Consider the following 6,665-nt stretch of genomic DNA (forward strand, 5'->3'; position numbering starts at 1 on the left):
TTTAAGAAAATTCACCTATCTGTTCCATTATCTTCCTCATGCCAGATACGGAAAACAAATACCTAAATTGTTCATCTGCTCTGTAAGGCAATATAAAGGTTCCTCAAAAAACGAGGAAGGGAACAACTATATCAACCAACTATCCATTCTTTGATGTATAACCAAAGGAGCTAAAAATCAGCATACTACATGTCTGCAGCCATAACAATATTTATAGCAGGACAACTCACATTAACTAGCTATGAAATCAACCTAGGTGACCATGAACACATAAATAAATAAGCACAGTATGATACACACACACACACACACATACACCCTATACATACAATGGATTATTACTCAGCCATAAAAAAGAAGGGATGGGGTTGTGGCTCAGTGGTAGAGCTCTTGCCTAGCTTGTGTGAGGCACTGGGTTCCATTCTTCACCACATATAATTATGACAACGAAAAAATAAATTAAAAAAACATAAGAATGAAACTATGGCATTTGGCAGTAAATGGTTGGAACTGGAGACTATCTTGCTAAGTGAAATAAACCCAACCCCCAAAGTGAAATGTCAAATATTCATGAAAATAGAAGAGACATCAGTAGAGCAGAGGATGGGGAGTGAGGGGCAGAAAAGGAAAGAACAATGGAATGAGTGTGACCAAACTTCCTGTGTGCATATCTGAAAACATCACAATGAATTTCACTTTTATTTATTATCCACAGGGTACTAAAAATGATTAATAAGAAAAACATCTGTAGAGCACAGGTGAGGGTTCTGGGAGAGAAGGAGTATAGGAAAAGCAGAGATAATGCAAACTGAATTTGAGCAAATCATATTCCATGATTGTATAGTTATGTCAAGTGAAGCCTAAAAATGATTCCTCATGCTCCTTCCTGTGTCCTGCTTTTCACCTTTGTCCATGCTACACCTCCATGTCCCCCAGGTTGTGTGGATCTGTTCTCCATCACTATGGTTGTGTCAATAATTTTTATAAATGGGTGCAAATGAATATATACAAAGTGACCTGTTTGGCTTTGTTCACAAAATGTAACAATTTTTTAAAAAATTTTTTTAGTTGTAGATGAACAAAACACCTTTATTTTACTTATTTATATTTATGTGGTGCTGAGGATCAAACCCAATGTTTCGCACATGCCAGGCAAGTGTTCCACCACTGAGCTATAACCCCAGCACCCCGTAATGATTTTGAGAGGAATGCATACTTTTGTTTGTGTCAGTGACCCATTCCTTTGTGTCAGTGACCCATTCCTGTGGTTTACTGTATAGTATTCCACTGTATGGATGTACCATGGGAAGTTGATCACCCAAACATTCATGGATGTCTAGGTTGTAGTTTTCAGTAATTAAAGGTAAAGCAAGTGTGAATGTCCCTTGAAAGATCTTATAAGAATATACAAAGGAAGAGAAGGGCTACATCATATACTAGAAGTAGGTTTTAATTTTAAGTGGCTGGACTTTCTGCTCTCTGAAGGGATGGTACTACCCCACTAATGGTGCAAAAGCATTCTACTCCCTACAGTTTCCCTTTGAGTAATCCAGGAAGCCCAGACTACCAACATGTCGTGTAGTCAGACTTTTAAGTTTTTGCTCTTCAACTGCTATGCAGCTGTATCCTCTTGTGAGCTCAATTTTTGTTATATAATGAGTTTGATTATGACAAGTAAATTTTCATGTGATTATTTGATGTATGAATTTCTTTTATTTTTTTAAATAAAAGTTTTATTGGAAAAAAATAGAACCACCACATACACAGGGAAAAGAGCATAAAAATTCAACTGATACAGAACAACTGAAAGTCACAATTATCCAATGTAGTCTGCAATTATTTTTTAGTTTCTTAAACAATTCCCCTTAATTTTTAATAGTGTTGCTCATTTTTCAGCTGAAACAGCATCAAGTTTTCTAAGAATTAAGAACTTCAAGGAAAGGACCCACTTTCAAGATACTGAAGCCAACACTAAGAGTCAATGGCAGCTCAAAAAAATAAGAAGAAATTCTAAAATACTATATGCAGTTAGACAACAGTGTGCAAGTTGATGCAATTAGAGAAAAAAAAGAAGCAATTTTAAATACACACACACACACACACACACACACACACACACATATATATATGGCTGGCCACAGGTCTTGGAGAACTTAATAAAATGATCAGTAGTAGACAGAAGAATCCCAAGTCTCCTCAGTTGAAGGTTAGAAAGTGGACTTCTTTCCTAATGGCTCCAAACAGGCAAGGAAATATGCTGTTGCAAAAAGCATTAAAGAAGTTCTAATTTTTAAAAAAATGAAATAAAATAAAACCAAAACTTTCTGCATCTTCCATGATTAATTCCCTTCAAGGAAAAACAAATAAGGAGTCAAAACAAAATCCCACTGATGTTAATGAAGCCTTTTACTCACATTATTAATTGAAGAGCAATACTTATTATTTTCTATGTTTGAACAGACTTAGGACAGTCCCTGGAAAAGATATCCAGTGGCTATGAGAACTCCTAACATCAAGCAACTTTGAAAGGAATGTAGAACTTGAAATTTCAAAATAGTGGTTGTGTGGGGGAAATGAGGGTAGATCTTTATATATAGGGTTTTAAAAAATTAGGAATAAAGTATTAAAAGATTAAATTATCAAAGAGAAGAATTTGGGATGCTTAAAAAAAACCCACATTTTTATAGAGAAAATTGTAATACTAAATCTTAGGAAGCCTGTTAACAATCTACAATTGGTCCAAGTTAAAGACAGAACTGTCCAAAAAACATTTAAAGTCTAAATCAAGCTGAAAACTAGTTGATGAATTTTCACTCCTGTAATAATTTACAAAACATGTTGATTTTGGTCTCTTGCAATTTTTATATTGTATGCATTTTTAATATGAAGAGTTGGATTTTTCTTTCTTCTGATGTTTCTCTGGTATGACTGATCAGCAATATTTTAATTTTAGCTATTTTATAAGTACCTGTTAATCAGCACAGTAAACTCAGGGCTAAGCTATATATACACATCTCATACTCATAAATGGAAAATTTTAGAATGTGAATATACAAAATACTATGTAAGCAACAGTTACCCTACTTGAAAACTTATTTTATAAAAACATCCCCTTCATTGTAACAGAACATTACCTACTAAAATATCAATAGCTATGACAACTTATTTTTCTCTTCAAGGGAATCACAAAACAGACGAACAACAAAGTCTAGGGTGGTTTTGCTATTTGATATTTACATCCAGAACTCTGTACAGTAAATAAAGTTTGCATTTAGTTTAAGTATTTTTAAATGACAATTTAAGCAAATAAACTTAAAATGGTCTATAAGAACCCACCCACCCCTCTTTTTTCATAGCCATAGGGACCTCTTTTCTTCATAGCCATAGGGACCTCTTTTCCAGTTCCAAAGAGGAATCACGAAGACAGGATACTTTCTTAAGAGTTTTCTGCACGTCATACTAAATAACATGCAAAGAGTTCAAAAACACTCTTCTTAAAGATAAGTATTACTCTTTAAATGGGCATGTTAGCCACTGAGAAAAAGTCCACTCAACTATTTCCATTACAATGCTTCATTTGGTCATTGGTAGTATAAAAGAAGTCAAATAATATAAGATCAACAAGTTAGTTTATCCACTGTCTACTGCATATGACACCAAGGCCAACCTTCTATGCAATATAGTCATACTAGTTTGGGTTTTCTTTATCTCTTTCCATGTATTCCCCATCAATTAAGGATTATCTTCTCAAGATCAGCAGGCTTTACTGGAAATTTTAACTGGTTGTATACTTCAGAAATAAGGAGATTGTGACTAAACATCTTCCTCATCTTCATAATTCGAACAGTTACAGCATCAATTTGATACGGTCTATCTTGAAATACTCTTTCTGTAATGCTTGCTTGCTCCTTGACCATTTCTTTCATCTGGATTTCATTAATCTTTATCCTGAAAAGATTGTGTTTGAAATCATCATTACAAATGTAACCCATCTTCAATATCTTTGCCCTTTGGATTTTGGGCCAGAACTCTAGCTTTGCAGTGTTCTCCTTAACTCTCCATCCTCTATTCCTTTAGCCTGCGGGATCTCTTCTAAACTGACTCCTCTCCCTCATTAAACATTAGCAGCACCAGTGTTTGAAAAAGAGAGTTCTTTTTTACCCTCTTTAAACTCTGTTTTTAGCACATAGTGTCCTTGGGTTTATTGCCACTGAAGTTTTCTGCCTCTATGTTTGCCTAGGTAAAATGTCTTGAAAATTTCCTGAAGTTTTACCGTCTCTGGTGGCAAATGGACTTCTTTAGGCACACATGTTGGCCAATAACCCATTGTCAGGATATTCACAGTTAATTCAATATTCCCAGGTACATTCTGATTCTTCATATACTATTTGAACTAAATCATGATGTCTTTAGAAAGTTCCATGTCTTTAAACATTCCTTCAAGTTTTCTGGTGAAGGCAGCTCCACGTTCATGTTTAAGTTTGGGCAGCATTGATTTTTCAGCATCTACAGATGCACTCCTCCCAGCTCACAGGCACTTGGCAAAATCTTTCTTATAGAAGGCCTCAAAAACATCCTTGCCATAGATAAATCTAAATATAATCATAATTTTATCCAATGTTTTCTCAAGTTCTTCATCTGTAACTTCTTTGTAGCCTCCATGAACCTTTGAATCTATATATACTTAGCTGTAAGTTCAACAGGTTTATTTAGTCTTTTGTTAATGAATGTTTCAAAAGCTTCTTTCATCACATTGATAAATTTTTCATTCTTCAGAAAGCAGATGTCAATTATATGTTCAACCTTATCTTTAAATCTAGCAATTCTTGAACCATGGTTTTATCTTTTTTTGGAATTAATAACAACAGTGCTCCCAAATGCCTTGATATATTCAATCCACTATAGCAGGAGCACCTGAACTTCACCTCGAACTCTGCTGAAGAATTGATACAGGAGAGATAAATCTTGAATTTGGGTTTTATCAAGATTATTTAAACCTGTTTGAAGAATTGCTGTTAAGTGTTCACCTAGAAGTTGTTTTTCTACAGTAGCAATTAATGACTTCTGGGTAGTCTGCTCTAAGTAAGTAATAAGTCTGTCTGCTCCTTGTTCTAGATGTTTGTTAACATGATGAAGATAATCAGGAACCTCTCTTTCTTGCATCAATTTTTGGCCTTCAGCTACGTGAGCCAATTAGTTTCTTTCAAGATTCTTGTTCATAGAATGTTGATAAATTTCCAAATCAGAGAACATACTTAAAAGGCTTTGGAGTAAACTTCTTTCAATTGCTTCACCATTTCTTTCTCTCTCCATCAAGAGAAGAATGCCATCAATTTTCTTACTTTGGACTTTCTGATCACTTATAATATGAGCCCTAAATAATTCCAGTCTCATGTCCCAAATAGAGGGTAGAATTAAATTCTGAAGAACATAAATTCTATCTATCCAGAAACAAACAAAAAAAATGCTCCTGATAATGATCATTTGCCTACAATGATTCTGCCAGCATCTGCCAATCTTCTTTAGAAAAAGAACACTATCCAATGAATCCTCTCTGAATTGATGAATCTGTGCTTTGATGTGATCTTCACAAATCTGTCACAGCTGTCTGTACAAGTTTTCAGAAATCTTGTAAGAACAGGGATTTTCTATAGCCTGGTAGAGTTCTTCTAAATTTTACTTAATTGAAGTACTATTCTGAATAGCTTCTACTGCTTCTTTCAGCTTCTGCCATGTTTCATCTGTGTAGTTTTCTGGTAATTTAGGTTAATCTTTAATTGATCACTAACTTCTTAGCAGAGCCAGGCTTGCTGTCAGCAAAGCTAGCGACAGTGGTAGAAGATTTGGTTGATGAAAATACAAGACCTAATATAAATCAAATTGTCTCCAACTTGCAATGCTTTGATGTAAGATTCCTTGACTTTACTGTGGTGCCAAAGCCCTAAGCATGCAGTGCAAACTTCATCCTTTAAATTATGAATTAGTTTTTTCCCATGGTAGCCCTATGTGTTTCCTCACAGTCCTGAAATGCTGGGCAGCAGCAGTGACCCAAGCTCCCAGCCAGCACCTGAATCACAAGGGCAAGAGCTTATAGTCTGTACTGTGCTCCTAAGCTATGAGTTGAAAAGCTTTGTTACAGTGAATGCACTTTCCCTTATTATTTTTTCAAGTCTGGTGAGTTTAACAGGAGATAGCCCCATTAAGGGGTCTTGGAGAATGAGTGATAAAAATCTATGTGCTTTGCATCCAGTTGAGAAGTGGTTAATTCTTGTATAATATGCTTAGAGAAGATGGGTCTTCACCATCATAACCAAGTAGAACATTTTCTTGGACCAGTGGTTTTCTGTGCCTATGAATGTAAAATTTAGTCTTCAGTTTAGGTTAGCCATGCTCCTGGTCACAGCTGATCTGCTCAGCCCTTCTGCCTCCTTACTGCTATGGATACCTACTACTTTTCCCATTCTTTCAAAGGTCAATAAAATTAAGGAATCTCTAGTAAGATTTGCCAAGATAAATATAGATAATGCAGAACTGCATTATGAAAAACCAGCATTGGAGCTGGTGATATAGCTAATGGGGTAGAATGCTTGCTTAGCCTGTGTGAAACCTGAGTCACAATCCCCAGCAACAAACACACACACACACACACACAATGTTAACTATAC

At 35.3% G+C, this 6,665-nt stretch overlaps 1 pseudogene; it reads right to left on the bottom strand.

Annotated features, from left to right (window-relative positions):
- Positions 1 to 3,544: 3,544 nt before the first annotated feature.
- Positions 3,545 to 6,007, bottom strand: LOC107160923 (annotated as a pseudogene).
- Positions 6,008 to 6,665: the final 658 nt, after the last annotated feature.

The sequence above is a fragment of the Marmota marmota genome, unplaced genomic scaffold (genome assembly GCF_001458135.2).
Source record: "Marmota marmota marmota unplaced genomic scaffold, marMar, whole genome shotgun sequence".
NCBI lineage: Eukaryota > Metazoa > Chordata > Mammalia > Rodentia > Sciuridae > Marmota > Marmota marmota.